The 21,778-nt window shown below is 40.0% G+C and overlaps 1 protein-coding gene across 2 annotated transcripts in view; it reads left to right on the top strand.

Moving 5' to 3' along the window:
- The first annotated feature begins 2,652 nt into the window (after positions 1 to 2,652).
- FUT9 (fucosyltransferase 9) overlaps positions 2,653 to 21,778 on the top strand; it is a 380,693-nt gene continuing 361,567 nt past the window's right edge. For both annotated transcript variants that reach the window (XM_075340116.1, XM_075340110.1), the window contains exon 1: positions 2,653 to 3,227. The gene's annotated coding sequence lies outside the window, so the exon portion shown is untranslated. The remainder of the gene's footprint in view (positions 3,228 to 21,778) is intronic.

The following is a 21,778-nucleotide window of genomic DNA, read 5'->3' as shown; positions in this document are numbered from 1 at the left end:
CATTATTAGCTATTATTTGCTTGGATGACAGCAGTGACCATATGTTTTATTCTCATTTTTGTGTATTTTTTTCCACACACTTTATGCATCCACAGAGGTGCCACTCTATAAAAAAAAAGTGCTTCTGAAAAGCATTCCTGCTAACATTTGTGCCAGTCAAGGTGCTACACCAACCTGGGGAGTCAACAGACATGGCCTACTTGTCCAGGTCAGCTAATATATCTTTAAGTACTCTAAGAACGTCACCCTCAGAAATAACAGGGTTAAGTGACAATACAGTGCCTTGCAAAAGTATTCAGCCTCCTTGAATTTTTCAACCTTTTCCCACATTTCAGGCTTGAAACATAAAGATAAAAATTTTAATGTTATGGTGAAGAATCAACAACAAGTGGGAAACAATTGTGAAGTTGAACAAAATTTATGGCTCATTTTATACTTTTGTTAAAAAGAATAAACTGAAAATTGGGGCGTGTAATATTATTCTGCCCCTTTACTTTCAGTGCAGCAAACCCACTTCAGAAGTTCATTGAGGATCTCTGAATGATCCAATGTTGTCCTAAATGACTGATGATGATAAATATAAGCCACCTGTGTGTAATCTAGTCTCCGTATAAGTGCACCTGCTCTGTGATAGTCTCAGTGTTCTGTTTAAAGTACAGTGAGTATCATGAAGACCAAGGAACACAACAGGCAGGTCCATGATACTGTTGTGGAGAAATTTAAAGAAGTATTTGTTTGCAAAAAGATTTCCACAACTTTAAACATCCCAAGAAGCACTGTGCAAGCGATCATATTGAAATGGAAGGAGTGTCATGTCACTGCAATTCTACCAGACCTGGCCGTCCCTCAACAATTTCATCTCAAACAAGGAAAAGACTGATCAGAGATGCAGCCAAGAGGCCCATGATCACTCTGGATGAACTGCAGAGATTTACAGCTGAGGTGGGAGAGTTTGTCCATAGGACAACAATCAGTCGTACACTGCACAAATCTGGCTTTTATGGAAGAGTGGAAAGAAGAAAGCCATTTCTCAAAGATATCCATAAAAAGGGTCTTTTAAAGTATGCCACAAGTCATCTGGGAGACACACTAAACATGTGGAAGGTGCTCTGGTCAGATGAAACCAAAATTGAACTTTTTGGGCACAATGACAAACGATATGTTTGGCATACAAGCAACACAGTTCATCACCCTGAACACACCATTCCCACTGTTCAACATGGTGGTGGAAGCATCATGGTTTGGGCCTGCTTTTTTTCAGCAGGGACAGGGAAAATGGTTAAAATTGATGGGAAGATCAATGAAGCCAAATACAGGACCATTCTTGAAGAAAACCTCTTGGAGTCGGCAAAAGACCTGAGACTGGTACAGAGATTTGTCTTTCAACAAGACAATGATCCAAAACATAAAGCAAAATCTACAATGGAATGGTTCACAAATAAATGTATCCAGGTGTTAGAATGGCCAATGCAAGTCCAGACCTGAATCCAATCGAGAATCTGTGGAAAGAGCTGAAAACTGCTGTTCACAAACACTTTCCATCCAACCTCACTCAGCTCCAGCTGTTTGCAAACTAAGAATGGGCACGAATTTCAGTCTCTCGATGTGCAAAACTGATAGAGACATACCCCAAGAGACTTGCAGCTGTAATTTCAGCAAAAGGTAGCGCTACAAAGTATTAACTTAAAGGGGCTGAATAATATTGCACGCCCCAATTTTTAGTTTATTATTTTTTATAAAAGTTTAAAATAAGCAATACATTTTGTTCAACTTCACAATTGTGTCCCACTTGTTGTTGATTCTTCACCATAATATTTAAAGTTTTTATCTTTATCTTTGAAGCCTGAAATGTAGGAAAAGATTGAAAAATTCAAAGGGGCCGAATACTTTCGCAAGGCACTGTACATTGGAACATGACACCTGATCTGACATTCCAGCTTGAAGAGCAGGTGGATCAGGCATCGTTTGCAGGGAAGTGTGGGAGCAGCGGGCTCCTTAGAAAACCAGACTTCTTTCTTCCGTTGACATGAGATTAATTACAGGATATCATAGGACATCAAGAGTATAACTGATTCCTGTCATGTTTGGTTCTCTGCGAATGCTCTATGTGTTGCGTCTTGTCGTAATCCTTTGATGGACTGTGCCTGAGGTATCTGGTGAAATCTCAGTGCAAGGAACTATGGCGCCTTTTGCAACTGTGGTGATATCACACACTGTCTGACTCCGAAACGTTGGTTACATATTTGGAGCTACTCCTAGATTAAGATCTAAAGTATATGTGTTGCCTAGGTAACTAAGGAATCTTGTACAGTGAAAACTATTCCTATGATGCACAATGTATGGCTCATCTTGCCCTACTGAATCAAAAAATTGGTCCTCTTCATAAGAAGTCCTAAGAGGTTTTCACATGCTTTTAAACATGATTTTGATTTATTAGTATGCCAGCAAAAGCTGAAACTGCAGACAAATAATACTGAGATATGTGGGGATACACAGTAGTGGCAGGGAGAGAGCTTTTATTAGGTGCATTATGGTAGTGAGGGGCTTGTATTGCAGTAGCTGTGCTGTCAGTGATTCAGGCACACATTGTGTTGCACGTCCTGGATCAAAGAGCACATTATTCATACTTGACTTGCCTGGCTGCCAGCTCAGAGTAGCTGCATGCAATAGCAGCAGGGGCAGAGGGAGCTGAAGAAGCAGCAGCAGCTCTAACATCGCAGCTTGCGGCTTACGTTGGGCAAGTGACTGAGATTTTCTGGCCAGCTTTTTCTGCCAGCCGAAGAGATGAGATGGGAGAACCGGACAGAGACATCCTAAGCAATATTCTCCATCATGAGCGACATGAGAAATGAGTAGTCCACCAACGTTAGAGCATTGGTCATCACCAGGGCTAAATCTGGGTGAGATAGGGCAGGAAGGAGAGGCAATTTTATTAACTCTGGGACCACTCCCCACATTCTAACTGCCACCAATGGTGCGTCGTACTAAGCCCGGGAAAAAGGGGGTGCCCTCCCCTCCGTCTAACCCAGCCCCCAGCCTTCACAGTCAGACGGTGCCTGCATGAATTGGTATGGCACCATAAATCTGTTAGGTTCAGTACTGGCTGCAGCCTCTCGGTTTCTGGATGAGGGAGAGATGGAGGCAGCGTCAACCACTGGGAGCTGAGAGCCCATTGATGCCGTGCAGAACATGTAGATGGAGGCATTTTGCAGCACCTCTCCTCAGTGGTAAGCCCGTGCCAGTCTTCTTGTGCTATTCTTCAATGTCAAGTGCATGTCTATGTGTAGACCATGGCATTGTATAGACCCTGTTCATGCACACGGCTGCAGTGTCACTTCTATTCATTCATGATGGGACCTAGATTTACAGATCAAGTACCAGGATTACTAGAGGTGATTCTAATTGTCACATTACTACTGGCTCACAGATTCTAGCTATGATATGAATGGGGTAGTATACGTATTCTGCACCTGGGAAGGAGTGTAAATGTCAGGCACAGTCTAACCGGCTATACCTCAGTGCATTTAGACCTTGGAAGCCACCTCTGCAGAGACAGATGGCAGAGACTTGTCAGGAAGAATGGTCCAACCTTTACCTTTAATCGGTACTGTGATTGGGGGTACTGGTCCTCCAATACAGAGGTTTGGAGAATGGTATTTTAGTTTGTTGACATGTGTCTGGCTCATGAAATGTCTTTATCTGATCTCTTGAATCTTGGACCCATGGAAGCATATGGCATGTACCCAAACATGGTCTGTGGCCAGTTATACACTGATCAATCCAGTGGTCATCATTGACACTAAATATTTCATATTTACTACCTCTTTGTGCTTGCTTACTTTTACATACTATTCTTTGCACTGAAGATTTGACTTACTTTATTTTAGATTTTGATATGGAAGCCTTAAAATATATAGCATATTTTAATATGTAATCTAATAATAAAATGAAAATTTAATGTGCGCCTTATATTTTCCCTCATGTGTAGTCCTGGAAGTACTGTAGTACTAAATAATAACAAAAGTAAGAATATACATAATAATGGCATAAAATATCACAAGGATGCATTTCATATGTACATTTTAAATATAAATAAAATTATATGGAAAATTCTATCACTCTATAAAATGGTACTAGCAATAAACAAATCCTATTTTATATGCACGGCACACTTTAATGCAAGTTCCAGCTGAAGTTGGTATATTTCCATGTGTGTGAGTGAGATGAGCAGTCAGAGAGAAGACCAGGGGTAGACATATCATTGGTGCAATCTGTTCGACTGCTCTGGGGCCCGAGAGGTTAGGGGGCCACATCCGGCTCCAAAACAGGTGGAATTGTGCATTATGATGAGCTATTAGACAGCAAAGGGCCCATATATTGTTCTTGCACAAGGACCTCTTCTGTCTATGTCCACCAGTGGTGCAGACACATTTTTCAATGAGTCTGGACTATACCAAGCAGTGTGGGGCATGTGTTATAGCCCAAACTTATAGGGACTGTCCTTGCCGATGGCTGTTGCATGAGGCAGCCCGGGCTATATACCGTAAATGTCATGGGGTGGCATTATGAAATAAGCAATAACTCACTGTCACTTGCAGCCATAGCTCATCATGAACCCTGGATCTTGTGTAAAAGACTACTTTGTTAGTTGTATTTGTTGTCAGGCCATTGTCCTCATTGATACTGATTGTTTTTGCATGTGAATTGATCATTTAACGCTAGACAATGAAGACTTGTACCCAGGGTTACCAACTTGACTTTTTATTTTATTTCTGGACAACTTGTCAAAAAATCACTGACGGACAATATTTTTTATGGACACATTATATAGCCATAATATATCATTACTGTCTACAGCCAATAATTCTGATATGAAGAATGATCTGCATTTACTGTAAGCAGTAAAATGATAATTACTGTCAAAATAATCTGTCTGGGTGTCTTCATCTTCAAAAAAATCATGGATGCCTTAAAAAATGTTTACGAAAGGGCGAAAAAGTGCCCTATTTTTACAGACTGTCCTGGAATTTGTGGATGGTTGGCATCCCAGCTTTGTAAGTAGACATTCCCTATAATATATTTATTCTATGTATTCCACCATAGCCAATATCACTTCCCACTATGTTTCTTCGGATATTTCACAAATTGCTTTGCGACATTGCTACGTTCTGGTTCTGTTCTTCTCATACACATTTAATTCTATCAAAATTGTTACTCTGTTCCAGTGAGGATTGGCTTCCAGATTATAATCTTCTTCAGCAATTGCAGCACGCTGTCCGTCTAGATGGGTGCTGAAATAGGAATCATTTCTTCACATAATACTTTTATGCCTGCATTTTAAATTACTATATGGGAGGAAAAGAAACAATTAAGTCTTTGATTATCTTGGAGTCTAGAGGAAAGTTACCATTTTGTGTTTTTCTCAATGCTTTCTTTGGCTACAACCTGCTTATATTCTATTTTGGCTTCAAAATAAAGTCTTCATTGTGCTCCGTCTTCAATTAGAATTTCTACATTGAAATATTCAATTGTGGCTGGTTCTCCTTGTTAACGGTTTACCAACTGGGGGCTTCCATTCATTACATACCACACCAAGATTTTACTGGTAAACATTTAATAATTCTTTAATAAAGAATAAAAGTAGACAACTAATATTAAGATATCCATTAAAGGAAAAATTCAGTGCTTTACGGGTACTTTGCACGCTGCGACATCGCTAGCCGATGCTAGCGATGCCGAGCGCGATAGTACCCGCCCCCGTCGCACATGCGATATCTTGTGATAGCTGCCATAGCGAACATTATCGCTATGGCAGCTTCACACTCACTTACCTGCCCTGCGACGTCACTCTGGCCGGTGACCTGCCTCCTTCCTAAGGGGGCAGGTCGTGCGGCGTCACAGCGACGTCACATGGCAGGCAGCCAATAGAAGCAGAGGGGCGGAGATGAACAGGACGTAAACATCCCGCCCACCTTCTTCTTTCCTCGTTGCAGGCGGGACGCAGGTAAGGAGATGTTCCTCTCTCCTGCGGCTTCATACACCGCGATGTCTGCTGCCGCAGGGACGAGGAACAACATCGTACCTGTCGCTGCAGCGAAATTATGGAAATGACTGACACTACACAGATCACCGATTTTCGACGCTTTTGCGATCGTTTATCGGTGCTTCTAGGCTTTACACGTTGCGACGTTGTTACCGGCGACGGATGTGCATCACTTTCGATTTGACCCCAACGAGATCGCAGTAGCGATGTCGCAATGTGCAAAGTACCCCTTAGAGGTAAGTGAGAATATTTTACTCATGTAGAAGAGATGAATTTTTCACCATATTTTTTATATTTTGAGCAGCTCTTTTCTATTGAGATAAAGTGGCTATTACTATTATATTATTATTATTATTATTATTATTATTATTATTACGTCATACTTACATCCAAATCCCCCGCAAAACAGGTTTCAGATGCATGCGCCGGCAGGGCCATTGACTATAATGGTGCTCTGTCGTGCACCATTTTCATGAGTATATGCTTACCGGAGGTGGACAACAAGGTTCAGTCTACTATGTCTGAGTGTCTCCCTCCAATAAGCGTATGCTTCTGAAAATGGTGCACGAGAGAGCACCACTATAGTCAATGGCCCCATCGGCTTATACATCAAAAACCCGTTTTGAGTTGAGTTTGGATGAAAGCCCCGACAGCATCACTAAATGGCGAGAGGAACTCAGTGTGAAAGCGGTCTTAGAAATAATCTGTCAACAGGTTTTTCCTGCCCTATCAGCGAGCAGCACAATTTATCAGCCGAACCCTTGATTCTCAGGATGTGTCACTTATTTGACTTCTTGCTGTTGTCAAATCAGTTTTACGTGCAAGTTCTCTCAATGACAGCTCTGTATAACCTCACTTGCAACACAAACCCTTTTGGGGTTGTGCAATTTTTATATTTGCACTTTCATTTTTTTCTTCCTCTTCTTCCAAGAGGCATCACTTTTTTTATTGTGACGTTGTCAGTCGTATGAAAGATTGTTCAAATAAAAAAAAACAAAAATCAAATCTTTATTTTTATATAGCGCTAACATATTCCGCAGCGCTTTACATACAGTACAGACCAAAAGGTTGGACACACCTTCTGTACCCATACAAACTCCTTGCAGATGATGTCCTTGGTGGGATTTCAACCCAGGACCCCAGCCCTGCAAGACTGCAGTGCTAACCACTGAGCCACTGTGCCACCCATGTTTGCTTTCAAGTTGTAGTTTTGAATGACACCATATAAATTGTCATAAAATGTACTGAAAAATGGGGAAAAAAATTCCAAGTGAGACGAAATGGTGAAAGATAGTGCCATAATTTTTGGGTTTGATTTTTATAGCGTTCATTATTTTGGAATAACTGATCTATAAATATGATTCTCCAAGTCAGTACTATCACAATGATAACAAATGTGCATAGAGTTCTGTTCTTGTTTAAGTAGTGCCTCCAAAAATCATAAGTTTGTAAAAAAAAAATTGACTTTCCATTGGCATTTTCTGAGACCAGTAACTTTTTTTTATTTTTCTATGGACCTGCATAGAAATATGATGACTCAAAGAAAAGTATTTCTGGTGTCTCAAGTTTTTTTCTCTTTTTGTCATTTACCATTCTGCATAAGATGATCAGACTTTTAAAGACATGGCAATAATAGGATTTTTTTTTTATTTTTTTTAATACGCTTGACCCTGATTCATCATTGTTGTTTATTCAGTTACCTGGAAAAGTGAGCTCTTTTATAAGCTTTAATATTTGCACTTTATTTTTATGTTTTGTGGCCCTTTTTAAGCTGTCTTCCATTTTTAAGTCTATTCCCCCCAACCTTGCTTATTCAGACATATTTACACCTTTTTCTGAATTTCATATTTTTTGGTGCATTTCACTCCAGTCTCTATCTGGAGGAAGATTTCTAGCAGAGCTTTCAATTTAGTGCATATTTGTGACTTGCTATAAGATTTGCGACTTGTGGTGCTAAATAGGCAAAAAGTGGTTAAAGGCAAGTATAAATTGCTTATTTTCAGTCTGCACCAAATTTGTAAACTGACTGTGCTATTTCGAAAAATTTGGTGCAAAAAACATCAGTGAATACAAGACCAAAAAAAGAAAAGAAATGTGACTTTAATATTTTGCAAAGGATAATCAGGTCCTACATTTTTAATAAGGTAAAATGTAGGCGATGAGAATTTTTTTTTTAACTTTATTTATTAGTCTTTAGGGCCCTTGAACCTGCAATCATCTGATTGTTTATACCAGATACTGCAATACCTCATTATTGCAGTATATAGTGTAAATCTTAGGGCTCATGCGCACATCACGTAGTAGCATGCATTTACGTTGCGAATTGCACTGCAGCGTAAATGCATGCGTCCTGCGTCCCCAGCACAATCTATGTAGATTGTGCATGAGACATGCGCACGATGCTTTTTTGAACGCAGCGATTTGGGTGCTAAAATTTTGACCCAAATCCATGCATTCATAAAAGCAGCATGTCCATTATTTGTGCGTTCTGGATGCAGCTCCCACTCTGTCTATGGTGGAGGCAGCAGCCAGAGCGCATGAAATTGGCTTTTTTAACAAAAAAATTGTATTCATTATGCAGTGTTTCTGCAGCGATTTGATGCGCATGAGCCCTTAGGCTATGTCCGCACTTTGCGTTTCCAACTGCGTTTCAGCTGCGTTTTAGATCTGTTTTGAACTTCATCGTTTTCATGCCAAAAGGCATGCGTTTTGCTTTTCCATAATAGTCTACAGTATGGAAAATGTAGATTTCTAGTCCGCACTTTGCGTTTTTAAACGCTGCGTATAATTTGTGGCAAAAACCATGCGTTCAAAAAAGCAGCATGTCAATTGTTTTTGCCATTTCTGCAGCGTTTTGCTAACATTGAAGTCAATGAGAAGTATCAAAAAGCAACAAACATCAAAATTCCTGCGTTTTACCTGCTTTTTAGGTGCAGAAACACTGCCTTTTTGACTTAAAAAACGCATGCTTTTCAGACATTAAAATAATGGAATAATATGTCCCTTTTCACACACACACATAGTCCGACAATTACATTTTTGAAAATTATGATTTTATTGCTATTTTAGCAATAAATATTATAAAACTGCTATAATTTCATGAAATATAACTATTTTCTTAAATAAGTCTTAATAATTTTTTTTTTCTTTTTTCATTCTATTTGACTATTTAATCTTTATTTAGCAGTGTCTTGATGTTCAAAACGCGTCTGTCAAAACGCAGGTGAAAAAGCATGTAAATAGCGCTGAAAACGCATCTAAAACGCTGTAAATACACATACGTTTTTAGCGCTAAATTTCTGAAAAAGGCAACTATGGCTAAATCAATTAATTCCAAAACGTGCGTTTAGAAATGCAACTAGGACGACGCAAAGTGCGGTCATACCCTTAGTCTCCTCTGAAGTGCAGCATTTAGCTGAGCTTCAGATGACTACCAAGATGGCAGCAATCAGGACTTTCAGCAGGCCCCAGTCTGCCATGGTACAACATTTGCATGCTGGCGTGCATGTGCACTTTCAATGATGTCCTTTAATACAGCTTTGAATATGACTGTTACAGACAGATGCTGGCTATTTAGTATAGCCAGCATCTGCTGCGTGTGGAGGGTACTCAGCTCCTGATCCTCTTCTATACATGGTCACTCCAGCACAGAAAATACAGTTATATCCATATGCAGAAAGTTCTCTTTCTACACTTTACATAGAGAACTCCCAAGCAGTGTTGATGGGGTTGGGGCAGAGATGGGGAAGAGAAGGACAGAGCCCTTAAATTTTAAATACTACATTGCTGCAGGTTTGCTAGTCCTCTCAAAGATAATCAAGCAAGCAGCCCAGTAAGTACACAGTGTTGGAATCAGTGTCTTTGCCCCCTAATTATACTGCTCTCAGATGAGCCAGCACAAGCCTCATGCAAAATCCCTTTAAGTTGACATCCCCCCACAATATCTAGAATAATGGCTCTTCAGTTCTGTTTCAAGACAAGGTATATTTTTGGAATTAGCTCAGAGATCTCCAGCAAATTACTCCCAATCAATGAAATTAAGTGTAAACCCCCAAATCAATAAGGTAATTCATTTTAATGGGTTGTCTCTTTAGGAACTTTAGATATTATGTGTAGCCACAAAATGTTGATGTGATTTTTAGTATATTAACAATTATAGCTTATAAATAAAACTGAGAGCACACCTATTAGATGTTTAATTAATGCCTTTCCAACTTCTTAAATGGTTTGTCCAGGATATGAAAAACATACCAGCTTTTCTCCACAAAAAGCGCCCCACCTGTCTATGGGTTGTGTCTGGTATCGCAGCTCAGCTCAATTGATGAAAATGTAGCCGAGCTTCAATATCATAGACAACCTGCAGACAATTGTCACAATGTTTTTGTATGAAAGCACCAATGTTTTCATGTCTTGCATGTCCCATTTAGTAAAGCAGTTTTCCGGATTGAGTAGACAGAATTTGATTAAAACTTCTACAATTCTCCAATAATATCCTTTAAATAATTAATTGCTCACAATTTTCAAGATCACTGCCTGCAGTCGTTCAATAGGAGCCCTCATTGTTTACCACTGGGATGTGATTATCATCATTTTTTTAGATATTTCTCTTTGATATACAGAACTTACACATAGAGTAACTATATGTTACTCATGCTTTACATTTTGGGGATAAAATGTTTCAGGTATGCATACATCAGGATCACAGTCCACTAATATACACACAAATATCAAACTCATCCAATATACAATCCAATCCACTGTATTAATACCAGTATATTCATATTTAGGATTTTAAATTATAAGTAATGTTATTTAAAGGATACGTCTTCAGAAAATTAATTATTATTTAGATCTGAATTTTAGGTTAAATGCATTTTTTTTTAAACTGATACAGTTTTTTGATGACCTATCCATAAGTCACTCTCACCAATCAGGTGTTTTTAACTATATTGAACAGAGCTGACCAGCATGGTTATATTCAATGTGTAGAAGCTGCTGCCAGGTACTGAAGAGCAGATCCTTTCATACTTAAGAAGGTGCTTCCATTACTTTTTAGTTAGTGTAGTGTACTGTGAGTGAGTTAACATACTCACTTATTGCTGTCTTCTGCAATATCCAGCGACCCTCTGGTTCTCTTCTGAGTCACATAACAACACTTTCAACATACCTTTTGCATTGTATGCCTATAGAGGGCTAGAAAAGAGACTTCAAAGACTTACATTTTAAAAGGGACTTTGGGCTTACACATAAACCAGCTATAAAGGGGCATGACTATGCCCGCCCATCAAATTCATAGAAAGAGCCTTCAAAGACTTATATTGTAAAATGGACTTATGGGTTACACATAAAACTGGCATAAAACACTTTGAAGAGTTGCAAAATGTTTCACAAAAATGTTGCAACTTTTGGCATTTTTATCTCAGTTTCATGCAACTTCGTCTGTTTTGGATGCAGGCCGTGAGGGGGCATGAATATGCCCGCCTGTCAAATTCATTGTAAGTGATAAAATAATTATGCCAGAGATGTTACTCCAGTTCTTGGAGTCATTGCACACCTCTCAGGAAGACTCGCATACAAATTACTAGCCTTAAAGCATCACTCCAGTGTTTTTGGTTTTTTTATTGCACCACGAATGGTGCTTTAAACCTAAGCACCGTGCCCTCTGTCTTATATTTACCTCCATCGGCTTTCCCTTCAATCACCGCCACTGCAGTAATTTGTGACCTGCCGGAAGCTCCAGTGTTTCATGGATTCATGGAGCAGGCTATCACAACTCAATACAACAATATGAGACTTCATTCTGGACTCGTTCTGATTCTCAAAGAAATGCATTGGAAGCTTGTGATATAACGTCTGAATTCTGGCCAGTCACAAGTCATGGGTACAAGATGGTGTTGTAAGACTGGATTAATGATAGTGTAGTCTAGTGTACTATGAGTAAGTTAATATACTCACTGCACTGATTGCTGTGTTCTCCGATATCTAGTGACCCTCCTGTTCTCTTCTGATTCACATGATGGCACTTCCAACATACCTTTTGCATTGTAAATCTATAGAGAGCTAGAAAAGAGACTTCAAAGGCTTACATTGTAAAAGGGACTTTGGGCTTACACATAAGCCACCTCCCAGGAAACTGGCGTAAAACAGTTTGAAGAGTTGCAAACTTTACGTGCAACATGGTGTTGCAACATTTGGCATTTTCATGCAGCGCTTCGTCTTTTTTTGATGCAGGCTATAAAGGGGCATGACTTTGCCCGCCCATCAAATTCATTGTAAGTGACAAAATACATTATGCCAGAAATGTTACTCCAGTCCTTGGAGCCCTTGCATGCTTCTCACGAAGACTCACATACAGAACACCAGTCCTTTGGCTTTTTTATTGCACCGCTGTAGTAGTGTTTTAAATCTAAGTCCCCTGCCCTCTGTCTTGTTTTTAGCCTCCAGCAGCTTCACCATCCATCCCCGTCACTCCTGTTGGGCTCCAGCAATTTGTGATTTGCAGGCAGCTTGGGTGTTTCATGGAGCATGGTGGACGTGGAGGTCATAACTCAATACAGCTATATGATACCTCATTCTGGCTTCATTGTGGCTCTCATAGAGATGTATTGGGAGCTGGTGACGTAACTTCTGACTTCCGGCCAGACAAAATTAATGGGCACAAGATGCTGTTCTGAGACCGGATGAAAAACAATTAAGCCGCTAGAAGGTGAGTATATGGCAGGGGACTTAAACATAAAGCACCATTCCAGCGCTGAAAAAAAAAAAATACTGGAGTGGTGCTTTAATGAATCCAGGCCATAGAGTGCAGTGTGATGCAAAGAGTCGGACGGGCCATCCTATGACTCGAAAGCCGATTGGTCAGTGCCGTACACCGGAGAAGACAATGATTGGTGAGACTATTGAAACACTTAAGCAGGTTTTACACGCTGCGACATTGCTAGCCGATGCTAGCAATGCCGAGTGCGATAGCACCCGCCACCGTCGTACAGCCGATATATGGTGCTCGCTGCCGTAGCGAACAGTATCGCTACGGCAGCGTCACACGCACTTACCTGCCCTGCGACGTCGCTGTGACTGGTGAACTGCCTCCTTTCTAAGGGGGCGGTTCGTTCAGTATCACAGCAATGTCACAGCAGCGTCACTGAACCGCCGCCCAATAGAAAAGGAGGGGCGGAGATGAGCGACCGGAACATGCCGCCCACCTCCTTCCTTCCTCCTTTTCCGGTGGAGGCAGGTAAGGAGATGTTTGTCGCTCCTGAGGTGTCACACACAGCGATGTGTGCTGCCGCAGGAACGACAAACAACATCGTACCTGTCGCTACAGTGATATTATGGAAATGAGCGACGTGACAATGAGCAACGATTTTTGATGTTTTTGTGTTTGTTGATCGTCGCTCATTTGCATTACACGCTGCGATGTCGGTTACGGCGCCGGATGTGCGTCACTAATGACGTGACCCTGACGATATCTCTTGCCGATGTCGCAACGTGTAAAGCCCGCTTTACACTAACCTAACATTTACACAGATTTAGAAAATAGAAATATGTGCCTTATTAATAGGAACTACTCTCAAAAATCTGTCAGCAGCTACTCCACATGATCACAGATGTGCTGTTCGTCTCCCTTCAATATTTACATCTGGCCACCACTGTAGCTAATAACAATTGATCAAGTGGGGTCCGACACCCTGTTAGTAGCTCCTAAGCATAGGCCCTGAATATCATATGAAGAACCTTAACAATTCGGCCATTATCAATCATTTTCATCTTGATTCTGGTTAAAAGGATATAACAAATTAAAACTTTAAAGCTTTTTTCATGAAAGGTAAGTTTTTCTCTTTCCTCACATAGAACTTAATTTTATTATAATTATAGGTTTTCAGAGTGTGACAGAACTTCAGGATTTTAATTAAATCATATAAAAGAACCTTTCCATAGAATTTCTTTGTGTCTAGTAAGGTCATTACATAAGTAACAATGCCAGTTTAGTGGAAATGTGTTGGGGCTAGGGCAGAAATATAGTTTGTAATTTATTATTATTATTATTAATAATACTTTTCATTTTTTCAGATGGTAAAAAAAGGTTATTTGGGGGTTATGATTTCTTTATGTATTCATTTTTACAATGCAGTTATTCATACTCTAACTGAGCCTGTGAGAATGGGTGTCCTGGGTGTACGTTAGTTAGATCCACCAGATTTCTCATTCATGTGCTTTCAGGTCCAAAGGAAAGTGGCTGAGACCTATTGAGACTGAATTGCTTCTCTTTTGGAGGAATTTGGTAGCACATAGAGTATTTATTAGCAGCTATTTTTATTTTATTGCCTATTTATAGGCTTTCGTAAAGTGTTGGTAGAATTGATCGTCAGAAGAGTGGAAAGGTGTTAATCAGCAAAAAATCAGAGTGATTATATTATTCCTGTTTCCCCTGTCTCACCAGTTTTCCAATCACTTTCAGAGTTGCACAAATGTAAATTTCTTCCTCCATTGTGCCCAATACTAGCAACTAGAGATGAGTGAACCTGAACTTGTTTGTACCGAACACGTACTTTTAAAAAACCTCAGTGACCAAGTTCGAAGTTCAGCTGCTCTTCGTGTGCTAAGTACTCGAGCATCGGGGTGCTCATGTACGCTCGGTGCTCAGCTCAGTGAGAGTCGCTTGCAGTGTCTGAATTGATCTCACTGGTGGTAAAAGCAATGTTTTCAGATACTGTGTCTAATTAAAAAAAAAACACTCTCCCTCCTGCGAAAATGTTTTGTTTATTGCTGACTATATGGGCGGAGAGCCAAACTGCCCAACCATTGACTTCTAATGGGGTTCAGTCTCTTAGATCAAGTTCAGGTCAAGCCCAGGTCCCAAATTGAACATTATCTAACGTCCGGATTAACCTGGCAAATCTGAACTTCCATGGATCTGCTCATCTCTAGTGGCATCAATTGGGTCCTTAAATGAAAATGTCAGTGGCTGGAGGACAGTTTACTCAATCACTGGTGATGGAAACTCCTGGATCTGTAAAGTTTACTAAAGATGGTTATGGAAATAACAAGATTACAAAATTATGTATATGTAGCACCCCTGAACCTATCAAGGTGCTACAAGGTTCTGCATTCCCACCAGAATGCAGGGGCTACTCCTTAGGGACCCAGAACCCCAGTGGCGGTAACACCAAAAACCCAGGTAATCCCAGTTTTCCCCAACAAATCCCCCATACAATGGTACCCAGATAGGGTGGGACCATGGATGGCCACATAGAGGTGGGGCCACGTCAGTCCACTAGTTGACCAGGTGGGGGGACAGACTGTGGAGAGTAGTCAGAACTGCAGTGACAGTGGAGAGTAGTGACTGTAAAAGTGAGAAGATGTAATGGAGGAGACGTCCTGACTCCAGTTAACGGTGACCTGGTACCCAGGAAAACTGGTTGCCGGCGGAGTATGGTGGAGTACTCCCGGAACTACGCACCAATGGAGTACAGGACCCTAGGACAATAAAGAGCTTCAAGCCGACCTGTTAACATCTCCACAGCAAAGGGGACAATCAAGGATCTTGCTGACCCTAAAGAATCCAAAGACTCAGTAGCAAAGGGAGAACCAGGGACAGGATCAGAGACTCCAACCCCACAGGGTTCACACTACTGTCAGGCGGACAGAAGTGGACCAACCACAGACCGGGGACCCCCAGTGATTCATACCATGGGGACCCACTTACCAGAGACAGGTGCAGGAGAAGAAGATACCAGAGAACCAGACTGGCACTGGGGCGAAGGGGACCTGGAGGTGAAACCAGCCGGCCTCGGGCAACCAGTTAACATCTCAACAGTGAGTAAACCAGTTGCACTGAATAGCTGTCTGGACTCCTTCTTCCAACGCCCACCACACCATACACCCTCTGGGGCAATACCCTACTTGCAGAGGGATTACCATGCTAGCTGCTAATACCATCAGCCCCAGTAGAGACATTTTGCAGTGGCGGCTCCCTACATATAGCTGCAACACCGCAAGTGGCATCACAAATAAACTTCATTCACCAATCCCCTATAAATATCCCCATTACAAAAAGGGCCCAGGGCACGGAACCGGATAACAGCCACCATTGTGACATTCCCAAGATATACACTGCCCAGAACCGAGTACCCCATATCCCTGGGTGCGACATATAGATAATGTCTTACATATTCTCGCTGTATAGAGTTATTTTCCATAGTAAGGCTTTGGATTGGTTTCTGAATGAATATAGCACCGATTTGTCTAAGTTGAAGGATTACTTAGTATTGGGAAGCATGGTGGCTCAGTGATTACCACTGTTGGTTTGCAGCTTTGTGATCTTGAGTGCAAATCCCTTCAAGGACAATGTCTGCAAGGAGTTTGGGGGTTTCCCCTGGGTAATCTGTACACTCCAAAAGACATAGTAATAGAGAATTTAGGCTATGTGCGCACAGTGCGTTTTTGCGCGTTTTTCGGGTGCGTTTTTGGCCTCAAAACTGCATGACTTTGCTTCCCCAGTAAAGTCTATGAGTTTTCATTTTTGCTGTCCGCACACAACTGTTTTTTTAAGCTGCATTTTTGAGCTTGAAATAAAAAATGGACATGTCAATTCTTTCCTGCGTTTTTCTGTGTTTTCCACCCATGCAATGCATTGGAAAAACGCAACAAAACGCAGAGATCAAAAACGCAGCAAAATGCAGCCAAAAACGCACCAAATTGCGGTAAAAACGCATGCGTTTTTTATGCGTTTTTTCGACGCAGGTGCGTTTTTGTGCATTTTTAGAGGCCAAAACGCACAAAAACGCAGCGTCAAAAAAACGCAGTGTGCACACATAGCCTAAGACTGTGAGCCACAATGTATGATGATGTCTATGAAATCCTGTGCTATATAAACAAGTAAAATAAATACTTCATGGCAGTTGATCACATAATTTTTGATTGAGTAATATTGAGTACTATCTACAGAACTTGGAAATAACAGGGGGTCTAAATTATGACTATCTTTTGCCATTAATTGCTTGGAAGGCAAAAATAAATATTTTTTTAACCTACTCCATGTGATTTTGAGGATTTCCTGTTCTGGTATCTCTGTTACATGGAAGACTTGATCATGACATGGGATGCTAATGTGGTGACCATAATTAACTTCATAGAATAGCTAAGCAATAACAATCCAAATGTAACAATTTCATATGATGTATAAAGGTCAGATGTAGTGCTAATTAATTTGTACACCAAGTCTAATGTGACGTCAGGTAAAATTACCTTCAGTGTAATAAACATTAGTCCATACACTGTTCTGTCACCTCAAGTCTGTCAAAAAGGAAATTCCGATTGGTGATTTATTCAGGGTGAGAAGAAACTGGTCTGATGATTTTTTTATGGACTGTGAAATAGGAAAATCTTTGCAACAGGTTGACCTTGAGGGGAGATCATAGATGGTCTATCAAGATGGCAAAAAAATATGTTAATAGCAGGCAGCAGGCCTTAATGCTGGGGAGAGACAAATAACCCCTTAAAAACTTTTAGATTTTTTGTGCTTTAGTTTTTTTTCTCCCTTTATACCAAAAGCTATACCGTAACTTTTTTATTTTTCCATCACTTTAGCCATGTCAGGGTTTGTTTTTCACGGGTTGTACTTTTGAATGACACCATCCAATTTATCATATAATGTACTGGAAAGCGGCAAAAAAAATTCAAGTGTGGCGATTGGTGAGTATATTCACATACTTACACTACAGTAACATTTACACAGGTTTAGAGAAAAAATATGGCAAGAGTGCCTTATTTATGGTCACTAATCTTTAGTATCCGGCGGCAGGCACTACACATGATCGTAGATGTGTTGTTCAACTCCCTTTCATTTTTACATCTGGCCACCGCCATAGCGGATTATAGTTGATCAAGTGGGGTCAAACGACACTGTGTTAGTAGCTCCTAAGCATAGCTCCTGACTATCACATGAACAACCTCACTGATCCGGCTATTATTAATCATTTTCATCTTGTGTCTGGTTAAACGAACATAACTATTTAAAACTTTAATGCTTTTTTCATGACAGGTAACTTTTTCTCTTTCCTCACATAGAACTTAATTTTATTATAATTATAGGTTTTCAGAGTGTGACAGAACTGCAGGATTTTAATTAAATCACATAAAAGAACTTTTCTATAGAATTTCTATGGGTCTAGTAAGGTCATTTCATATGTAACAATGTCTGTTTAGTGGAAATGTGTTGGGGCTAGGGCAGAAATATAGTTTGCAAATTATTTTTTTTATTATTTTCATTTTTCAGTTTTTGTTTTCCTTTTTGCCATTTTAACTTATCCCCTCCAGGTGGTAAAAAAAACCTCATTTTGGGGTTATCATATATTTATGTCTTCATTTTTACAATTCACTAATTTATACTCTAACTGGGACTGTCAGAATTATGCCTGTCCTGGGTGTACTTTAGTTAGATCCACCAGATTTCTCATTCATGTGCTCTCAGGTCCAAAGAAAATTGGCTGAGACCTATTGAGAATATATTGCTGCACTTTTGGAGGAATATGGTAGCACACAGAGTATTTGTTAGCAGATATTTTAATTTTACTGCCTATTTATAGGTTTTCGTAAAGTTGGGAGATTTGATTGGCAGAAGACTGTAAAGGGGTTAGTCAATGAAAAATGAGAGTGATTATATGAGGAACTGCTGATAACTCTTTGGCTTTATCCAGAAAGAAACGAGGGAGGATGATGAAACTTTACATTTATTCCACAGACTCTCCATTGATGTCAACACACAGTATTCCAAGTTCAAAAAAGGATTTCGGTTGTGCCTCAAACCAGGCATCTGTAGCAGCTATGGCACCTGAAATGGTGTGAAGTTTGGTACCTTTGAGGTGTTTCTTCAGGTTTAGAAACAGATGATAGTCGTAGGGAGCTAGGTCTGGTGAATAAGGTGGGTGGTCAACCAGCTGGAAGCGAAGCTCTGCCAGTTTTGCCGTGGTCACTTGTGCAGTGTGAGCGGAGTCGTTGTCTTGCAGGTACAAGATTCCTTTGGACAACTTACAGCGCCTTTTAGCCTTCAGAGCTTCCTTCAATTGGTCCAAAAGTTCAATGTAATCCCTTGCATTGATAATGGAACCCTTTTGACTGTAGTCCACTAGCAGCATGCCCTCCTTATCCGAGAACACAGACGCCATCACCTTAGTGGCTGATTTTTGCACCCTTAGCTTCATTGGATGAGGAGAACCACTCTTTTGACTGCTTCTTGTTTTCAGGGTCATAGAAATAAATCCAGGTCTCATCCATAGTGACCAGTTGATACAAAAGGTTCTTATCAGTCCGGAAATGCAGACAAATGCACCAGGAAGTTTTCACTCATATGTTTCTCTAATTTGTTGCTAAACATTTGAAAATAACTTCTTCATGTCCAAATGTTCATGGATGATGACACAAACATGTTCATGGGTGATCCCCATTATGTCTGCTATTGCTTTAGCTGAAATTCATCGATTTTCCAGTATTAGGTTGTACATAGCATCGATGATCTCCGAAACAACCAATCTCGGTCGTCCAGGATGTTCCTCATCATTGGTGCTGAAATGACCAGTTTTAAATTTTGCAACCCAGTTCTCAACTGTGGAATATGAAGGGCATTGATCCCCCAATGTCTGCGAAATATCACCATAAATATCCTTTGCGGACTCTCCTTGCAGAAACAAGAACTTTATCACTCCTCTGCTCTCAGTTGCTGTGAATATCGCATTAGATTCCACCATTTTGTTTTCCCGCATGCGTAGAACACTGTTGCCATAAGCAACAAACACAAAATTTTGAAAACATATATTAGACATATAAGGCTTTCATGTGATGTAACATTCGTTACCATCAAAACAAAAAAAGATCACAAAGTTTTCCTTTCCCTATCAAAGTTACACAATGTAAATTTCTTCCTCCATTGTGCCCAATAGTTGTGTCTATTGGGTCCCTAAATGTGAATGTCTGTGGCTGGTGAACAGTTTACTCAACCACTGGTGAAGGAGACGTCTGCCTGGATCTGTAAGGTTTACTAAAGATGGTTATGGAAATAAAATGACTCCCAAATTATTTGAAGATGTGTTGCACAACCTCACAGTACAGTATAGAGGTTTTTTTCCATAATAAGGCTTTGGATTGGTTTATGAATTAATTTAGCACCTATTTAGCTAATGGAAGAAGTATTTAGTATTGGGAAGCATGGTGGCTCACTGGTTAGCAGTGTGGCTTTGCAGTGCTGTGGTCTTGAATGCAAATCCCACCAAGGATAATGTCTGCAAGGAGTTAGGGGGTTTCATGTAGGTAATCTGTACACTCTGAAAGACATACTAATAGAGAATATAGATTGTGAGTTCCAATGAGACAGTGACAATGATGTCTTTGAAGTGCTGTGTTATATAAGCAAGTAAAATAAATACTTCATTATGGCAGTTGAACACACAATTTTTTCTTGATTGATAATGAACACTATCTTCAGGATTTGGAGTTAGCATGGGGTCTAAATTATCCCTATTTTTTACCATTATTTGCATGGCAGGCAAAAATAAATATTTTTCGACCTACTACATGTGATTTGGGGGATTTTTCTGTTCTGGCATGGCTGTTACATGGAAGACATGATCATGTTATGGGGAGCTGATGTGGTGGCCATACCTCACTTCATAGCCTAGCTAAACAATAATAATCTGAATTTAACAATTTCTTATGATGTATAAAAGACAAAGGTTATGTTAATTGATTGGTACAGCAAATCTGATGTGAAGTCAGGTAAAATTCCCACCATTATTATAAACATTACTACATACACCGTTCAGTTACCTGAAGCCTGTCAAAATGGAAATTTCAATTGGTGAGAAGAAACAGGTCTGATAATCTTTTATGGAAAATGGAATACAGAAATGTTTGCAACAGGTTGACCCAGAGGGGAGATCATAGATGGTCTATCGAGATGGTAAAACAATATGTTAATAGCAGGAAGCAGGCCTTAATGCTGGGGAGAGACCATTAACAAATTAACAAAAAGAAATGAGATTGGGCAGAGTGCTAGAGAGATTTACAAAAATACCTCAAAACCCCAATAAAAGGCACTTTATTAGTTTTTCATTAAAAAGACACAAATACACCCAAAAATACAGAAACATATATAAAATTCAGCAAAAGGTCAGGATGACCAAAAAAGCAGGAATTACAGGCTAAAGGGGGGCCCTGATAGACCCTAGGGGAACTCCTAATAACGGAGGGTGTGACACCTTAAGTTTTTGGGTACCCTCGTTCCACGTCAGCTGACCCTTTTCCTATCCCTGCTGTCTTTTCAATGACATACTTATGAAGCGTCTTTTATTGAGGTTTGGAGAGACAAATTAACCCTTAAGAACCGAGTGATTTTTTTAAAATTTTTGTGCTTTAGTTATTTCTTCTCCTTATTCCAAAGTCCAATACTTTTTTATCTTCCCGTCACTATATCTGTGTCAGGGCTTGTTTTCTTGTTTTTTTGAGGGTTGTACTTTTGATTGACATAGTCCAAATTATCATATGATTTACTGGAAAGCAGTAAAAAAAATTCCAAGTGTGGTGGAATAGTAAAAAAGTGCAATTTTTTTTTTTTTTTTTTAATTTAGAGCATTCATGTTATGGTAAAAATGACCTAGCAATACAATTCTCCACACACTGTAAGTACAATTATGCAGATACCAAACATGCATTTTTCTTCTATTTAAATAGTGAAAACAATTT

This window comes from Anomaloglossus baeobatrachus, chromosome 3 (genome assembly GCF_048569485.1).
Source record: "Anomaloglossus baeobatrachus isolate aAnoBae1 chromosome 3, aAnoBae1.hap1, whole genome shotgun sequence".
Lineage (NCBI taxonomy): Eukaryota > Metazoa > Chordata > Amphibia > Anura > Aromobatidae > Anomaloglossus > Anomaloglossus baeobatrachus.
The sequence above is the reverse complement of the archived record's forward strand: the minus strand, read 5'-3'. Positions and strand labels throughout refer to the sequence as shown.